This window comes from Lepisosteus oculatus, unplaced genomic scaffold (assembly GCF_040954835.1).
Source record: "Lepisosteus oculatus isolate fLepOcu1 unplaced genomic scaffold, fLepOcu1.hap2 HAP2_SCAFFOLD_87, whole genome shotgun sequence".
Classification (NCBI taxonomy): Eukaryota; Metazoa; Chordata; class Actinopteri; order Semionotiformes; family Lepisosteidae; genus Lepisosteus; species Lepisosteus oculatus.
In genome coordinates this window covers 130,339-150,000 of record NW_027168425.1, presented here as the reverse complement: position 1 = coordinate 150,000, position 19,662 = coordinate 130,339, and the positions used below count along the sequence as shown (strand labels likewise).

The following is a 19,662-nucleotide window of genomic DNA, read 5'->3' as shown; positions in this document are numbered from 1 at the left end:
ATCTGTCAATTCTGTTTTGTTTTGGAGACTCTTGGCTGCCTATGTTGTACAGTGCAGCGTGAAGGAAACATTTTCAAAAACTGTGTCAGCTCAAAAGTTGTAAGAAAACCTCTCCAGCTGCTTTAACTCTCTTGATTTTTGTCATTTAACGTGACACTCGATGTATAACTGGAGCCTCACATATGCAAATGGTGAGGCTCCAGTTCGACACCACTTTACAGTATATGACAAAAGCATGGCAGACTGTGCCATGACCGGCAGATAACTTCTGCTTATTTTTACCATATTAAACATTGGAAATCCTCCCACTTGCATTTGTGACACTTGATTTTGGCTCCACCTAATACACTCTTAAAACTTCAAACACTTTTCTCTTCTCCCGCAACACTCTTGTCTGTCGGCACTATGTGGCAGCGTTGCATGACAACCCATCTCACCACGGAAAGGAACCTAACAGCTTTGGTAAGAGAGGAGAAAAGGACCTGGCACGTACGGGGCTCGAACCCACGACCTTGGCGTTATTAGCACCACACTCTAACCAACTGAGCTAACCGGCCTCACGACAGTGGTCCTCTCTGTGCTGACACTGCTCATGATGTTTCCCGAGCCGAAACTGCGTTTTTCCAAGCAATTTGACAAAGCCCGCCCACTGAAAACTGCAGCAGATCGTGTAAAGACGTTCAACTTTGTAATTACTGCACGCACAGGAAGCAGAATAAATTCCTCTTTTCAAACTGTCAAAGGTTTGCTTTGCGAACGCTGCAGGACATCGCACAATCTCTTTTGAACAGGGACGAACGATTTCTTATGGGGCGCAGTAAGTACAGACGTTTAAAAAGCTCCACTCATGTCGACGATGCAGCATGAAGAAGCGCAACCTAACGTTTGACAGACAAAGGCCGGGCGCCGCTACGAGCAATATGAAATCAAACTGACAGCACACGGCGTTTCGCGCTGACTCAAAAGTGATCTCGACAGACGCTGTTCTCTGCATAACGCTGAAAGAGCTAAAGAGCGTTTCTGTTGAGACGTAACAAGCTCGTTTCTTTCTACCATGATGTCACCATGACCAAATCTGTCTTTAAGCACCTTGCTCAGTCTCTGACGACACTGTCAAAAATTGCTTTCGCCGATTGTATTGCAAACCGGCGGAAGCGGGGTATTGGGAAAAGTTTTCAACTAGCAATAATCGCGCCTCGGCTAAACCTCACAGGCTACGATACTGCCACTGCGCAAAGCTGATAGTTGCCAGGCAACCGCGGGGATCCTATGGAAATCGTTATCGATAGTCTCATGGCATGTCGTTTCTGTAACGCTTCATATTTGTCCTCTTCTTCATCTAGCTTGAGGTTTTGAAGAATTTCATGGCAGACAAGGTCTCCGTCGGGAACAAAGGGCGTTGTGAGAAAACCGTTGCTTATTTTCAGCAGCAGAAATACAACCCTTTAAGTACAAGATGACAGAACAATGAGGAAGGGCATGCCGGGAGGAACTCATGCACTACAGAGGAAAGGGGGCGGGCACGTACAGTTCACATTCAAGCCACAAGTACTCTTCTCGGATGTTGCACAAACAAATCCTAACGTCTTGAAAGCATTGCAGCATGTTTGTGTCCCACTTCCCGTGGCTGCAGGACGACTGACACGAACGGACAAACACAATCTGTGGCGTTTAGCGTGACATAGTCTTGCAGGCATCGTGCTGTCTCACTGCAATACTATACCGCTGGAGGAAACAGTCCATCTGGCCATGAAACTCATTTAAACGTCTAGCTACAGCAACTAACTATATCATGATTTATTCAGGATGTGTGGAATCAGCACGTCCCGGAGACAGCTTCCGAAATCGTGAGCATTCTCTGGTGGTAGGGGCGTTCAAGATGGCGCTCAGGTGGGAGGTAAAGTTTAGTGGTTGAGGAGTTTTTTTGAGTTTTTCATGACCTGAATGTTAATTTTTGCTTTTTTTGACTACAGAAAAATAAGGACTTAACACTAGTTGTTTAAACTTCAGTTATAATTGAAAGAAAAAAAAAACGATTTTTTTTAGGTTTAAGAATTTCGATATGAGTAACACTGGGAAAAGAAAAGAGTGCTGGGTCCTCGAAGGAGAAATCTAAGATACCTCAATCGTATATGTATAGCACTACAAGAAAATCGATGGAACTACAGGGAAAAGTGAAGCAGCTGGAGGGGACGTGGAAAGAGTGCTGGAGATGCGCTCGTACGGTAGAGCCATCAAGCAAAGTACCTGAACATGACTCTGTCTTCATAAATGCGCCCCTGTAATAAAGAAATTAAATCCAAAATCAAGAGGGCAGTTGCCTACTGAAGTTCAAGAAGTCATCAATTTTAACCTAGCAACACATTAAAGGCTGCATCTATACAAGTATGATTCTAGAAATGCTCACCAGATTACGTTTTAAGAAGGAACTGCGCCTCAGGTTTCGCCGAGATCTTAACTCGGATGGCAGGATTCAGAGTCCGGAGTGTGGACTGATGGAGCACGGAGGGTCCATATACTGTGGATCCCTCAGTGATCTTCCGCGTATTCAAACCGCCAGCGTGTAACTCCCCTGTCCCCGTGACCTCATTGCTCTGCTCTCACCTCTGTGCAGCCGAGCCCGACTCATGATAAAGTGGAAAAAAATATGCCCCCAACGTGAGATTTAATTTAGATTTCACAGATGCGCAAGGAAGAATGTTGGGGGTGCACACTTCAAGGTGCCTTACAGCTGTAGGGAGTGATTCGAGACGATTCGTGGCGTGCGCTCGTTCCCATATACCGTACGCCCCGGGCTGCAGTGCTAGGATGACATACAATACCGCTTGGGCACGTAACGGCCTTACATGCAAGTGTGGGACGTGAGGGTTTTCGTTTGTTCGTTTTGTTTTGCTCTGCTTTGCTTTGTTTTGCTTTCCATCGCGTTGGTAAGAGCGTAAATAAAAAGGCGATTCCTGCGTCTACCACTAATGTAAGAGCTATTTCAAGTGCGACGTGGTGCGGCTTTTCAAATGCTTGTGGGCATTTCTCTGTTGTTGATTCTTTTTTTGTGTGTAACAAAGTGGCATTTTCATGTCCGGACGGGGAGACTTTATCATTCCGACATGAAGCCACCCTTAAGTCCTCTGAGGCGTGTCTGTCTGCAAGGCTTGTATTTTGGAAATGTTTTTTTTAAACGGAGAATGACTTTGAAATAGGCTTCCGCTGGCGCCTCGCGATCCAGGTAAGATTGTAGCAAGAACGCAGCGGCGGTGGGGCTTGCTGTAGTCGTGGCCGAGTGATTAAAGCGATGGATTGGAAATCCATTGGGGTCTCCCCGCGCAAGTTCGAATCCTGCCGACTAGGTTGTCCGCCTCCAGTCCTTGTGTTCCGGCGCAAGGAAAGAAGCGTGCCTCTTTGCTGTTCCTGGTGGTTTTAAAACGCCAAATCGCTTGTACCCGCTGCCTTGGAAATAAATTCTTCAGCATCCGCGAATGCCTTTTTGCAGCTAAATGACGGTGTAAGTGTGTTTAGCCAGCGGGACTGGCTAGAGACGTAACTAAAGAGACTTGACGAAAATCAACTTAAGGAGATTGGAAAATATAAGAGCGTCTGAAAGTATAAGTACAGTACAGGTGGACGTAAAAGTAGTTAGATAAACAGTGTTTGTATTTTTATACAATTAGTTGCAATAGAGGAAACAATTTGGGTTTATTCGAATGTCTCAGACATGCTGAAACGCTGTAGGTTTAGAATCGAGACTGGGGAGAATAACGTCTTGTGAGAAGATCTGTTTACCTAACGATTAGATCCTGTAAATCCCTTGTACCCTCCCTAAGTCTGTCCCAGTCCAGTGGATAAAAATGTACTGTTAATGGAGTGTTGGTTTCTCTGTTATGGGATACTGGAGCACTACTGTCATGCTTGTTTCACTCCTCTGTTCAACAGTGTGCTATAGAGTAATGTATATGGGGAGACGGCAGGAGGCCACAGGAGTATTGGGGCAGCAAGTTTTACTTGCCGAGTACCAGATTTTAATGGGTGGTTTTATCCCAGATCTATTGGGTTGGAATATTATGCATTACAAAGAATGACTATCCAGAACAGGGTATCACGTGGCTTCAACTGACTGTGATCACTCAGTATGTTGATAGTATTCTGAGTGCTTCCCCTGACGAGGAAACCCACAAGTCTGAGTTGCTTCAGCTTTAGAGTGTCTAATAGAAGCAGTTATGATAAGGCCCTTTTGTGTCTAGCATTGTGAAATTTTAACAGGGCTTGGGTGCAATGTTTTTACAGGGTGAGCACAACTCTTAACAGATCTGCTTAAGGGGGGAGTGCAGTACAAGGACAAGATTGCCTTGGTTCCCGCAACAAAAGCCGCCTATAATAATTTGAAACAAGCTCTCTTACAGGTGCTGAGACTGGGGTTTCCTCAGATGGATCAACCATTCCTTTGTATGTAAGTGTGGACAAAGGGTTACTGTATATGTATATAATGTATGTATTTGTTGCATGTAGGCCACAATTCTGGATGGCTATGGAGAAATAGGATTCTCTCACAACGGCAGGGACTCCAGTTAAGAATACTAGGCTTGTCTCTGAACTGATTTGTAGTTTTACAGCTGCCGACAGAAGCAGCTTGAGTAAGGTGTAAATAACACAATAAATAAAGAATTCCAGTAACTCAAGGTAACAACCATGCAGATGCAGATGCCAGACGAGCTGCACTGGGAGAGCGGGAGTCTGAGACCCCTGTGAAACCTCTATTGGGGAAAGGGGAGAATTCAGGTTGAGGCCTTTAATAGATGTTTAATAGTGGTTAGAACAAATGTGTAAAGAATGTGGGGTTGTATGATGATGTGATGTGGGCTGGCACATACCCAAGTGTATGACAAAGATGATCCCAGGGTATGGACTGCCCTGCCCCTTGGATACTGATCTAGGGGCAGACTACACTGGGAAGGTGTGCCAGGCTGTAATTGCCTCACTAGGGGTAAGTTGGAAGTCACATTGCCCCAATCACCCACAGTCTGAAAGACCAACTAAGGAAATATCAACTGAAGGGACACCGTGGGTAGATAACTCTCTATTAAAGTGTTGTAGGTTTGTTAACTGAAGCGGTGCACAGGGCTTGTGAACAGGTGCCGGACGCTTGGGGACCTCCAGCAGAGGGGAGACACGACCGGATACCTGGCGAGTGGGTGTAGGTGAAGAAGAGATACCCTGCCAGATGTTGCAATCCTGCTGGGAGGGACCATATCAACTGCCACCAATTACTGATTGTGCCATCTGAGTGACAGGATGAGATCGCTGGATCCGCGCATCGCACTTTCACTGACCCACGGCACCAGAGACTGAGTGAACAGAAAGAAGGATGTTGTTACCGTTTCTGTGTCTGATGCTTCCTAAGACCAACAGTGTGCTTGTTAGGCCTGAGGAGCATTACTGGGGATATGGTATCAATACATTCCGGGTGTTGGGATATCTATCAGGGTAATACATTTCTAATTGGACTATAAATAATGTCATATTGTCTGCTTTAAAACTGATGTTTTCAACTCTATTGTAGAGATTCTAGAATCAACTAATAGAGAATTGAAATAAAAAAGGGCATAAGAAGACATTACCAAGAACGACCACAAGATGGAGATATTGTCTAGACATTACCAACAACGACCACAAGATGGAGATATTGTCCAAAGAGGCAAGAAGGGCAAAGCCGCGAAAAGGTAAAAGCATTTTTTGAAAGAGATTGCTGTCAGAATGCACATCCGTATCCCAAACAGAATCTCTAGTAGAATATGATCATTTGTGAAACAGGCAAATGAGTGTCTGCTACAATATGATTGCTACATATCTGCATTTGTTGGTTTTTAAGGAGTAAGAGTGCAGGGGGTTTAAACCTGCGATCCAGTGTGTTGAAGTATTTCACAACACTACCCCTAGCACATCTGGAAATAAATCCTCATAAGTGCAAACACATCCTAAATACAGTGTTCCTGCACCTTTGACCTCATCCAGAATGTATCGTTTTTTGAAAGGGATTGCTGTCAGAATGCACAACTGAATCCCAAACAGAATCTCTAGTCAAATATGATCATTTGTGAAACAGGCAAATGAGTCTCTCAGGTGCCCATTGCTCATTTTCAGACACATTTATGCAATACTTTCACCATGCGTTGAGCAATAGGGATTAAAGATACCAGAGGTAAGGTTTAAAAGTGATTCTGAGGTGCAACACATCAGCGATACAGCTAGGCATCTGAAATGCGGGGTTTGAGAGCCCTTCAGGGAACACCTTACCCTAAAGGTACCAGAAGTCCACTAGTATAAGCATTAAGTCACTGTCACCCCTGTTACAATGTGATTGCTACATATCTTCATTTCTTTGGTTTTTAAGTAGTAAGAGTGCAGGGGGTCTAAATCTGCGATCCAGTGTGTTGAAGTATTTCACAACACTACCTGTAGCCCGTCTGGAAATAAATCCTCATTCTGATTATTGACCTGGGCATGTACCAATAAATCACTGAGCATATATATATCACTGTGTTGAAGCTAGAGACCTGTATGTAATAATATGATGCTAAAATGTTATTTTCACATATATTAATGTAATAAATGATTGCTTATGCTTTATAAACAAATCTAATTAAAATAAAAGCTAAAGTTTTGTATTTATCTTGTACCATAGAACATGATTTTCTTTGTATTTCAAGCCCACAAAGTGTCCAAATGACGCACTACATGATATAAAGAAGATTATCACATGCATATCAGTATTATCTTTCTTATGAAAATGCATTCCTTTCATTATCTTTTACTTTTTAAAATGAACTCAAGTTGTGTATAATGTAATAATTTAAGTAGAATAGATTCTAATAATAAAATGATCCAGTGTGTTGCTCTACTACACTACTTCACTGCTCTATGCCGTCTGGAAATAAATCCTCAGACTGCTTACTGCCCTGGGCATGTACCAATGAATTACAGGAGCACATCTATTTATCACTGCGTTGAAGCAGGAGACACATAGTCTCTGCAAACACATCCTAAATACAGTGTTCCAGCACCTTTGACCTCATCCAGAACGTATCATTTCTTGAAAGGGATTGCTGTCCGAATGCACATCTGAATCCCAAACAGAATCTCTAGTAAAATACGATCATTTGTGAAACAGGTAAATGACTGTCTCAGGGGCCCATTCCTCATTCTCAAGACACATGTATGCAGTACGTACACCATGCATTGAGCAATAGGGATTAAAGACACCACAGGTAAGGTTAGATGTCATGTTCTATGATCATTTCTTTCATCATTAGGGACTAAATATACCAAACGTATGATGCTAAAATCCTGAAAAAAGGATGTGCTCCATCTCGGCAGTAGATTGGATTCCAAAACTGATTTGGGTCAATATACATTACCTTTGAAGATAAGGTACAGTCTACTGTAGGGAACCATCAACTTAGAAAGCATTGGCCTTCCCTGGGGGTCAGGTAGGTGCAAAAGATAAACCTTTATCCTATCTTTATCTTAAGATAAGTGGCCAAGCAGTATTTTTCCAAGTTTCACCAAGCTCATCATGTTGCCATAGTAGAAAAAGTTCTATAAAATGTTAAATAACTTTAAAAAAGCATCTTGGTCTTTCAGTACTGTACAAGGTGAATTAAACTGTCCCTGGTAATAAAAAGTAATTAGAAGCATCCCAGAAACTTTATCTCTAGAAACATTAGCTGTTTTATATCATGTAATTTAGTGTGATGTCAGAATTCAAGGACATTATCACACACAGAAATTGGTTCAGTTAAATCTAAAAAACGCAGCTAAACATGGGTTTAAATGTAAAATAGAAGTCTTACCTCTTGTCAAAAGATTTAATTCAAGAAGCGATGTAATAAATGATTGCTTATGCTTTATAAACAAATCTAATTAAAATAAAAGCTTAAGTTTTGTATTTATCTTGTACCATAGAACATGATTTTCTTTGTATTTGAAGCCCACAAAGTGTCCAAATGATGCACTACATGATATAAGGAAGATTATCACATGCATATCGGTATTATCTTTCTTATGAAAATGCATTCCTTTCATTACCTTTTACTTTTTAAAATGAACTCAAATTGTGTATAATGTAATAATTTAAGTAGAATAGATTCAGGTAGGAAATATAGAGTCATGATGTTTATGGCTGACATCATTTCACATGGGTGAATTTTAAGCTAAGAAATAAAAACATTTACAATGAAGATACCATTACTTAATTTTAAATGCCTTTAAAAAATAAATACCTCCTGAGAATAATTTGCCACTCCCAGATCCTTGGTAAGGTACTGTTTGAATCCAATCAGGAGAGGAGCATCCAGGGAGTGCTTTCTATAGAGTCCAGCTTGGGCCACTCTCTTCCGGCCTGCTGATACTTTTTAACTACTCAGGGCCTGTAAGGATATAAAACACCGGTTTAAACATTTTATACCTATAAGACAAATTAGAATTTTAGTAAAAAATAGATACATCTGAAAAATAAAAAGTCTTACTGCTGATAGAGTTCTTCAGAGCTCATATCTTCCCTTTCCTTATCCGCTTCTGTTTCAGTTTCTAGAGCAGCCTCTGGCATCTCTTCCTCCTGGACAGCGGCCTCTTGCTCAGGGCCGCTGGAATGCAGGTATATTCTTTTCAACATGCTTTTACATAATATGTTGTAACAATGATTTCAAAAAGAAACTACAGAAGCCTTACAGATTAAAAATATCTCACCTTGCCAATGTGTCTTCAGGCTTCCCATGTACAAAAAGGCCCAAGGACTCTAGCAGTCTTACAACCACTATCCTGTTTGCCTCACCAGACACGATCTCTATTCTGTGGTAATCCACGATGACCCCATTCTTCAGGTGATTCATCATGTCCTCCCTCGCCTGTTGAGAGGCCATCCTGATCTCTTCTGCCGTGGCGTGCTTCATACACGCCCTCTTCAAGTGAGCAGGAAGCTGATCAAGAGTATTCAGGCACATCTTGCACACCAGGGGAATCCTCGCGGGTTTCCTTTGAAAATAAATAATACCATCTGTGTATAGAAACAAGCTAAGACTGATTTCTTAAATTATCCTTAATTTTCTCTCTCATAGTTTGAGCATAATGATTTTATTGCATTTATATAAGAATTGCTCATTGCTCCAAAATAAATAATGGTTTCATAAAAAAGTGAGCACTTACTTGGTCTCAGTCACAGACTTTCCAATAGAAGCCATTGTGGAGTTCAGCAACTGCAGGTCCTAGAAGTGGGGAAGGAATTTTAAAAGAGAAATTGAATTACAATACAGAAGGAATGGCTGAGGGATCACTGAAATATATATATACAAATTCCAAAGACTGAGTCCATATAGAAACAACTACCTTTCATTTTCAGTATAAGAAAAAAAAAACATTATCTTCCAAAGCATCATAAAATTGTCCCTTCTTCCCCGTGACCTCATTGCTCTGCTCTCTCCTCTGTGCAGCTGAGCCCGACTCACGGTAAAATGGAAAAAAATATGCCCTCGACGTGAAATTTACTCTGGAGCGAGCCAGTGTTGCGCATAGCTGCCTTCAAAGCAGTTGACCCAGGTTCGATTCCCGGCCAATGCAGTTGCAAATGTTTTCAAATGCTGTCATGAGCCTTGGATTGTGACTAGCAAAGTGAAGCCTTTTGAAAGAGCTAAAGCACTGCAAAACGGAATTGAAGGAGAATCTTACAGGGGATTCTGAGCAGTGTCTGCATACATGCAGTCAGATAAAGGTGCTGAAAGCTTGAGCTACTCTCAATGTCATGCTGCCCTTCCCCGGAGTAAATCTGTTACATTGAAAGAATGCTTCTGGCAGGTTCAAAAAGGGACCCTTGTTAATTGGAGAAAACAATGATTTCGAATGAATTCTGTACGCGTTAAAAGACAGCTATACACAGAAAACATGCAGGACACTGCTCATGATGTTTCCCGAGCCGAAACACAGTGCGTTTTTCCAAGCCATTTGACAAAGCCCACCCACTGAAAACTGCAGCAGATCGTGTAAAGACGTTCAACTTTGTAACTACTGCACGCACAGGAAGCAGAATAAATTCCTCTTTTCAAACTGTCAAAGGTTTGCTTTGCGAACGCTGCAGGACATCGCACAATCTCTTTTGAACAGGGACAAACGATTTCTTATGGGGCGCAGTAAGTACAGACGTTTAAAATGCTCCACTCATGCCGACGATGCAGCATGAAGAAGCGCAACCTAACGTTTGACAGACAAAAGCCAGGCGCCGCTACGAGCAATATGAAATCAAACTGACAGCACACGGCGTTTCGCGCTGACACAAAAGTAATCTCGACAGACGCTGTTCTCTGCATAAAGCTGAAAGAGCTAAAGAGCGTTTCTGTTGACACGTAACAAGCTCGTTTCTTTCTACCATGATATCACCATGACCAAATCTGTCTTTAAACACCTTGCTCAGTCTCTGACGAGACTGTCAAAAATTGCTTTCGCCGATTGTATTGCAAACCGGCGGAAGCGGGGTATTGGGAAAAGTTTTCAACTAGCAATAATCGCGCCTCGGCTAAACCTCACAGGCTACGATACTGCCACTGCGCAAAGCTGACGGTTGCCAAGCAACCGCGGGGATTCTATGGAAATCGTTATCGATCGTCTCATGGCATGTCGTTGCTATAACGCTTCATATTTGTCGTCTTCTTCTTCTTCTAGCTTGAGGTTTTGAAGAATTTCATGACAGACAAGGGCTCCGTTGGGAACAAAGGGCGTTGTGAGAAAACCGTTGCTTATTTTCAGCAGCAGAAATACAACCCTTTAAATAAAAGATGACAGAACAATGACGAAGACCGGGGTAAAGTTAGCTCGAAGTTCGAAAACGATTTTGGCACGCCTGTAGCGCTTTCACGAAACCTCTTAGAGTTGCGAGAATGCTTGTTTTGTGTATAAAATACATTGTGGATGCTTTCTCAGCCTTTACTTTTTCGATTTTATGACATTTTTTTGACCATGCACGAATATTCTTTTGTCCATATCTTCGCAATGGAAGCACAGAACGCCGTCAAACCAAATGCATTTTAAAGACCACGACTTGTGGATATTTCCACAGCCTTTACATCAAACTATCAGTGAGCTAATTATCTTTTTTTAAACCTCCGGTTTTTCATCGATGCGTAATTACGCACGAACTGGAACCCGGGGGACCGCTGTGTGCACACGTTCACAACGCGAGAAATACTGTTCAATACGGCTTCATGCGAAAAACCCGTATATGACCATAGGAAGCAGAACAGCGCGGTCTCCCATTACCCAGACTGTAAGCACGGGAATAAAGCTTTGTTTGATTTCTGAAACCCTTCCTTTACGCCCTGTTTTCATTCAGGTAAGGGTCAACTATATTCACAATACTACTGACAGCAGGAAGATTAAAATATTCTTTTCTCAGCAGCTTATTAAAAACAGCTCCCATGATGTTCAAACCGATTTTTTACACAGAACACTGACACAGCTTTGCATTCTGAATCTCTTTTTGTCATGCTTTTATTTAATATGGCACAATGCATTGGGATAGGGGTATTCTGTTCACAAACCAATAGCATTTAAACCACAGCACCCACAATGCAGCAAGTGTTTTGCACACTAAGCAGGTCCTCTGACTTTTCCCAGCTTTGTTTTGGGTTGTGGAACCTTTCTTTATATTTTTTAGGATTTTCTGAAGATAACACTACAGGTAATACACTGGGATAGGTGGGTCATCTTCATGGCTCAATAGCATTTCAAATACAGCACCCACACTGTTGAAACCAAGTGTTTTACACACCAGACAGGCCCCCTAACTTTATATAACCTTGCTGTGGCTGTGGCCCCTTTCTTTAATTTTTTATGATTTTTTGAAGATAACACTACGGGTAATACACTGGGACAGGTGGGTCGTCTTCATGGCTCAATAGCATTTCAAATACAGCACCCACACTGCTGAAACCAAGTGTTTTACACACCAGACAGGCCCCCGGACCTCGTACAACCTTGCTGTGGCTGTGGCCCCTTTCTTTAATTTTTTATGATTTTCTGAAGATAACACTACAGGTAATACACTGGGATAGGTGGGTCGTCTTCATGGCTCAATAGCATTTCAAATACAGCACCCACACTGTTGAAACCAAGTGTTTTACACACCAGACAGGCCCCCTAACTTTATATAACCTTGCTGTGGCTGTGGCCCCTTTCTTTAATTTTTTATGATTTTTTGAAGATAACACTACGGGTAATACACTGGGACAGGTGGGTCGTCTTCATGGCTCAATAGCATTTCAAATACAGCACCCACACTGCTGAAACCAAGTGTTTTACACACCAGACAGGCCCAAGAACCTCGTACAACCTTGCTGTGGCTGTGGCCCCTTTCTTTATTTTTTTATGATTTTCTGAAGATAACACTACAGGTAACACAGTGCGATAGGTGGGTAGTCTTCATGGCTCAATAGCATTTCAAATACAACAACCACACTGCTGAAACCAAGTGTTTTACACACCACACAGGTCCCCTAACCTTATACAACCTTTCTGTGGTTGTGGCCCCTTTATTTATTTTTTTAATAAGAATTTTAGTTTTTCAATATGGCACCATTAGACAGGCGGTACATGGGGATTGGGGGGTGCTATTCATGAGTCAATAGCTCTTCAAGCACAACAGCCACAGTGCTGCAACCAGGTGTTTTACACCAGACATTTCCCCTAACCTTATACAACCTCGCTTTGAGTTGTGGAACATTTCTTTATTTTTTAATGTTTTTTTTGACTGTAATCAAGTGTTGTGCTCACTAGGCAGGCCTCCTGACCTTTCACAGTCATGCTTTGTTGTGTGCAACTTTAATTATCTTTTTAGGATTTTTTGAACATGGCAACTTCCACCAAGACGGGTGGGGGGTGTGGGGGTGCTCTTCAATAGCTTTTTCATCTATACACACAAACGGATGTAACCAAGACACTCAGAACCTGTCACGCAGGGGCTGACTGCTGAGGATAGGGATCCAATGCGGTGCCCTTGGTAGGGTTGGCCCAAGACGCAGGCGTAGTCGGAGTAAACAGGCAGGGGCCCGAGTCCGGGAAGGCGTAGAAGTTGCGTCGGTAGGCAGAGGCGTAAATGAAGAGACAGGCTGGGGTCAGGATCTGAGAAAGCGTAAAACAGGCGAAGGTACAAAATCGAGTGGCTAAAGCAGTTGTCGGAAAAGCGGGGTCGAGGTCCAGGGGAGAAGTCATAGTAAGGCAAAAGCGTAGTTAGTAGGTAAGCTCCGGGACAGAATCTCAATCGTGAGCAATGACCGGGGAACAGATGAGGGTTTAAGTAGAGGACTGATTGACATGTGCACGTTTGGTATGGGGAGAGCTCGAGGGAATGCGGGAGCGCTTGCCTGCGTGAGGGAGATTCATGACAGAACCAACAGAATCAACCTGAACTCATAGAAAAACAAGAATGCCCCCGAGACACCTGAATCCCCCTCCTGGACCACTCTGGTATCAACACCCCCAAACCCATCCATACCAGCTAACAAGATTCAGAATCGGTGCAACCCTCCAACCTGGACCAAGAGCAGGATGGGACAAGAACCTGCACCACACTACGTAGACAGGTTTGTATTTTTGGCTGAAGATGAAAATGTCTAACATAGATTGTTTTGGTTCTAGCAAACAATAAAAATAGTTGTTAAAATCCAAACACACATAATGAGATCACTCTCTGTCAGTAACATTCTGGGTCTGGGCTCCTCTGTATTTGGGCTAAAGAGAGTTCAACAACATTTATTAAATGCACTGACATCATAATCTGACAAGATCCATTGTTTAGGGGAGACTTGACCACCCACTGTCCCCCTGGTATCGTGAAGCTCATTGTCCTTTAGCTTTCCAAAACCAGAATCACTTGGGACTCCGGGGGGATCGGTGTATGCAAAATATGAATTCCTTATGCAAGAAATTGTATATGGTCAATATAGCGATCATATCTTATCAGCAGATGGTAATCTCCAAGGAACAAGTAATAGGTTTATTCCACGCTGAAAAATGATCAAATGATTGATGAACCCAAGTGATTTGAAAGAAATGTTAAACAACTCAAAGCGAGGTTGTATAAGGTTAGGGGAGCTGTCTGGTGTGTAAAACACCTGGTTGCAGCACTGTGGCTGTTGTGCTTGAAGAGCTATTGACTCGTGAAGAGCACGATGTACTATCCCCATGTACCGCCTGTCTAATGGTGCCATATTGAAAAACTCATAAAAAAATAAAGAAAGGGGCCACAACCACAGCAAGGTTGTATAAGGTTCTGGGGGCTGTCTGGTGTGTAAAACACCTGGTTTCAGCAGTGTGGCTGTTGTATTTGAAATGCTATTGAGCCATGAAGACGACCCACCCGTCCCAGTGTATTACCTGTAGTGTTATCTTCAGAAAATCATTACAAAATAAAGAAAGGGGCCACAGCCACAGTAAGGTTGTATGAGGTTTGGGGGCCTGTCTGGTGTGTAAAACACTTGGTTTCAGCAGAGTGGGTGCTGTATTTGAAATGCAATTGAGCCATGAAGACGACCCACCCGTCCCAGTGTATTACCTGTAGTGTTATCTTCAGAAAATCATTACAAAATAAAGAAAGGGGCCACAGCCACAGTAAGGTTGTATGAGGTTTGGGGGCCTGTCTGGTGTGTAAAACACTTGGTTTCAGCAGAGTGGGTGCTGTATTTGAAATGCTATTGAGCCATGAAGACGACCCACCTGTCCCAGTGTATTACCTGTAGTGTTATCTTCAGAAAATCATAAAAAAAATTAAAGAAAGGGGCCACAGCCACAGCAAGGTTGTATGAGGTTCGGGGGCCTGTCTGGTGTGTAAAACACTTGGTTTCAGCAGTGTGGGTGCTGTATTTGAAATGCTATTGAGCCATGAAGACAACCCACCCATCCCACCTGTAGTGTTATCTTCAGAAAATCATAAAAAAATAAAGGTTCCATAACCCAAAACAAAGCTGGGAATAGTCAGATGACCTGCTTAGTGTGCAAAACACTTACCTGCAGCATTGTGGGTGCTGTGGTTTAAATGCTATTGGTTTGTGAACCAGTGCATTGTGCCACATTAAATAAAAGCAAGAGAAAAAGAGATTCAGAACACAAAGCTGTGTCAGTGTTCTGTGTAAAAAATCGGTTTGAACATCATGGGAGCTGTTTTTAATAAGCTGCTGAGTAAAGAATATTTTAATCTTCCTGCTGTCAGTAGTATTGTGAATATAGTTGACCCTTACCTGAATGAAAACAGGACGTAAAGGAAGGGTTTCAGAAATCAAACAAAGCTTTATTCCCGTGCTTACAGTCTGGGTAATGGGAGACCGCGCTGTTCTGCTTCCTATGGTCATACAGTATACGGGTTTTTCGCATGAAGCCGTATTGAACAGTATTTCTCGCTTTGTGAACGTGTGCACACAGCGGTCCCCCGGGTTCCAGTTCGTGCGTAATTACGCATCGATGAAAAACCGGAGGTTTAAAAAAAGATAATTAGCTCACCGATAGATTGATGTAAAGGCTGTGGAAATATCCACAAGTCGTGGTCTTTAAAATGCTTTTGGTTTGAAGGCGTTCTGTGCTTCCATTGCGGAGATATGGACAAAAGCATATTCGTGCTTGGTCAAAAAAATGTCATAAAAACGAAAAAGTAAAGGCTGAGAAAGCATCCACAATGTATTTTATACACAAAGCAAGTGTTTTTGTAACTCTAAGAGATTTCGTGAAAGCGCTACAGGCGTGCCAAAATCGTTTTCGAACTTCAAGCTAACTTTACCCCGGTAACTTGTCTGGTATATTTGAACACAAATGCCGTTCTTCAATTAAAACTAACAGTACATTGTCAGGGACATTCAGTTCTATACAAACAAGAGACAGACGAGAATATTTCTACCGTTCATGTGGACTACGTGTTGACTAACTGATCGGAATATTTGAAAAGTTCGGGCTCATAGCCGATGCAGTGCGTGCTAATTAGAACAACAGCAACGCTGAGCTCTCAGCACCGTACTGAGCCCAGGTGTTTTTCTAATGCTGTCAGGTGCAGTTCATTTACATGAAGGAAATCTCTTACTGGGTACGATTACAATGCAGTAAGTAGCACAGACTGCTTAGGGAGTAGCCCGATGCTTTTAAAAACAACCCGAGCCAGGCAGGAGTCGAACCTGCAATCTCCTGATCCGTAGTCAGACGCGTTATCCATTGCGCCACTGGCCCTGGTGTGATACTGCAGGACTGTAACCCAGTGAGATCAGCACTGCAACTAGTAAAATATTACCCCCGGTCCATTCTTTTCCAAAAGTGAGAAACACCTGTTTTCTACATTTTGTCTGTTTTAAAACCATATCTCTTTAAACCAAACCAAGAGTTTGTCTTTTGCACTGATATTCTGATTCATTTCGATTTCAAAGAAAAAAAAAAACATTATCTTCCAAAGCATCATAAAATTGTCCCTTCTTCCAGACTCTACTTCTCTCTTATAGTAGTACAGCAGACCTTTCCAGGTGAGCAGATCACAGAGTCCGAAATGAGCTTCCTCCATCAAGCAAAGTACCTGAACATGACTCTGTCTTCATAAAAGCGCCCCTGTAATAAAGAAATTAAATCCGAAATCAAGAGGGCAGTTGCCTACTGAAGTTCAAGAAATCATCAATTTTAACCTAGCAACACATTAAAGGCTGCATCTATACAAGTACGATTCTAGAAATGCTCACCAGATTACGTTTTAAGAAGGAACTGCGCCTCAGGTTCTGCCGAGATCTTAACTCGGATGGCAGGATTCAGAGTCCGGAGTGTGGACTGATGGCGCACGGAGGGTCCATATACTGTGGATCCCTCAGTGATCTTCCGCGTATTCAAACCGCCAGCGTGTGACTCCCCTGTCACCTGTCCTCTCTCCTCTGTGCAGCCGAGCCCGATTCACGGTAAAGTGAAAAAAAATAACTAATCATAACTAGGGTCAGGGAGACTGTTTTCACTAGACAAAGGAATAGCAGAACGGGAAACAGTCTTAACAAACCCAGCACTCTTAGGATGTTGCTGTTGCTGCTGCTTATGTTTTAGGGCCAAACAATCTGCAATTATATGACCTCTCTTGTGACAATAAAAACATTCACGCTCCTCTTTAAGACATGAGGAACTAGTTTTTACTGGGGGAGACTGAGACTGGGAACTTAGAGTAGACAAAGTCTTCTCCGCACGCACAGACATGAAAACATTCTTATGAGTGAGCACGAACTCATCTGCCAAAACAGCGACTTGCGATAAAGTAGTTACTTTTTGCTCATTCAAATACACAACAATGCGTTCAGGCAAACAGTTCTTAAATTCCTCTAAGAGCATTAACTCACGCAATGAGTTAAAGTCACTCACTTTACTGGCTACAACCCATTTATCAAAGAGAGTGCCCTTCTCTCTAGCAAATTCAACAAATGTCTGGTCTGACACTTTACGATGATTTCTGAAGCGTTGTCTATAAGCCTCAGGAACCAATTCATAAGCCCGTAAGATAGCAGCTTTCACAGTATTGTAATTCAAACTTTCTTCTAAAGAAAGTGTAGAACAAACTTCCTGAGCTTTGCCCACTAATCTACACTGCAAAAGCAGTGACCAAACCTCCTTAGGCCAACGAAGTGATGTGGCAATTCGCTCGAATGCACCAAAGTACGAATCAACTTCCGTCTCCCTAAACAGAGGAACTAAAGCAATGTGCTTACTTACATCAAAGGTGGTAGAGAGTGGATCTTGCAAAGGAGACACGCTAGAGGCCTCGGAGTGGGTTGGCTGCACAGCAGGAGCATTCTTTCGTGCTTCTAGCTCAAGCTGTCGGAGCTTAACCTCTTTCTCCGCCTCAATCTCCATCTTACGAATTGCAAGGCGCAATTCAAATTCTGCCTGGCGCACTTGGGCTTTTTCCTGCGCCTCCATGTGCAAGCGGGCCAAATGAACTTTCAGGCGAGTGTCGCTTTTGACCCGGCGGAGACCGGAGAGAACGGTTCAAAGGGAGGCAAGGTGGCCTTGACCTCAGCCTCCACTAAGTCTTCAGCCACCCCCTGCACCTCGTCCTGTTCTTCCACCACCATAGCAGGTTTAGCACCAGCCCCAGGAGAACCGGCGTACCTGCTCGTTAATGCAATGACCTCTAACTCTACCAACCTATCCATCACAGCTCTCTTGACGTCCCTTTTAAGAACTTGCGTCGAAACCTGAATCTGGAAGTAATCAGCAATTTGGAGCAATTCGTCCTTCCTACACTTATCCAGCTGCTCAAAGGAAGGTTCCTCCACAAACTTTCGCAAATCAAAAGTAGCCATAACTACAGTACCTTGCCAAAACACAATCCACAAATCAAAATCCTGTACCAACACCAAAATTCTGCAACACAAAAAAAAATCCTTAGGACGGGAATTTGATATCCCGGACGAGCCCCCAATAATGTTACAACCCCAAGTGTCTAGGGGGAAAGGGGTGTAACATTTAGGATAAGTCTTTTGGAAGCAGATGGGTTTTGGTGAGGGACTAGGAAGCGTGATAAGGGTAAGGAACTAGAGTGGTGCCAAAGAAAAGAAAATAACAAACAAAATGGAGCTGGCTAGGACAGTGAGGGAAAGCTAATCTGACTACAAAAGAAAACCAGAAACACACGGTCTTCTGCGTCTTCAACACCCTAGTTAACCTGCACTGACTACCCAAAACCATACAAGACAAATGGCACTCACCCGTACTAAACTAGTGTACTAATACAAAATTAACTAAGTGTGTAAGTGTACCCAACAACCTAAACTAACCTTATATACAAAAGTTCACACAAAAACACAAGTGAACCAGGAATACAAATAAGGAAAAACAAGAGTTATCAACAGGACAGGGTACAAAAGAACACATAAGTTGAACATGTAACACTTGGGCAAGGTAAAGACAAATCAAGGATGAACACACAAACAAACGAAAGTACAAAGAAACTAACGTAAAACCAACAAAACAACAAAGCCGAAGCTATACGAAAATACACAAACACAAAGCAAAACAAACCAACAAACGAAGCCAAAGCAATAACAAGAAGCGAAGCGAAGCGAAGCGAAGCGAAAACCAAAACCGAACGGGACCGAAGTCAAGCGAAAGGCCTTTTCTTTCTGAAAGCCTCCATGTTATATAGTGAATAAAATGTGTTCTGATTGGCTGAAGGCTAATTAATGATGACATCATATTGAAACAGTGGTGTGATGGTTGGCCAATGGGGAAGGGAGAACAATCAAGGGTCAGCAGTGTGGACATAACAGAAAAACACACAGAACACACACTGGGACGTAACAGTGCCGGCGGGGGGCCCTCACCCTGAGGTCTGTGCGGGTCCCAATGCCCCAGCATAGTGACGGAGACGCTGTGTTGTAAAAGGGTGCCGTCCTTTGGATGAGATGTAAAACCGAGGTCACAGCGCTCTGTGGTCATTAAAAATGACCACCAAAACCTTTGACAAAAGCTCTTGGTAATTGATGGTCTTCAATAATGCTCCTCCTTTAGGTACATTTTAAATCAGCTGAAAAATGCTGTGAAATGGGGGGGCACTTCAGGCCAGTGTAGGATTTGGGTTACAAGAACCATAAAAACTGCATGAGAAAGCCCATACACTGAATTACACAG

At 42.8% G+C, this 19,662-nt stretch overlaps 4 non-coding genes across 4 annotated transcripts; 1 reads left to right on the top strand and 3 right to left on the bottom strand.

The window, feature by feature from the left end:
- Positions 1 to 1,098: 1,098 nt before the first annotated feature.
- On the bottom strand, positions 1,099 to 1,240 carry LOC138236146 (U4 spliceosomal RNA). The gene has a single exon (XR_011188540.1). It is a non-coding gene; the product is annotated as a U4 spliceosomal RNA (small nuclear RNA).
- A 2,023-nt stretch (positions 1,241 to 3,263) lies between these two features.
- Positions 3,264 to 3,345, top strand: trnas-gga (transfer RNA serine (anticodon GGA)). The gene has a single exon. It is a non-coding gene; the product is annotated as a tRNA-Ser (tRNA).
- A 7,105-nt stretch (positions 3,346 to 10,450) lies between these two features.
- Positions 10,451 to 10,592, bottom strand: LOC138236130 (U4 spliceosomal RNA). The gene has a single exon (XR_011188524.1). It is a non-coding gene; the product is annotated as a U4 spliceosomal RNA (small nuclear RNA).
- Positions 10,593 to 16,166: 5,574 nt separating this feature from the next.
- trnar-acg (transfer RNA arginine (anticodon ACG)) lies at positions 16,167 to 16,239 on the bottom strand. The gene has a single exon. It is a non-coding gene; the product is annotated as a tRNA-Arg (tRNA).
- Between the last annotated feature and the right edge of the window lie 3,423 nt (positions 16,240 to 19,662).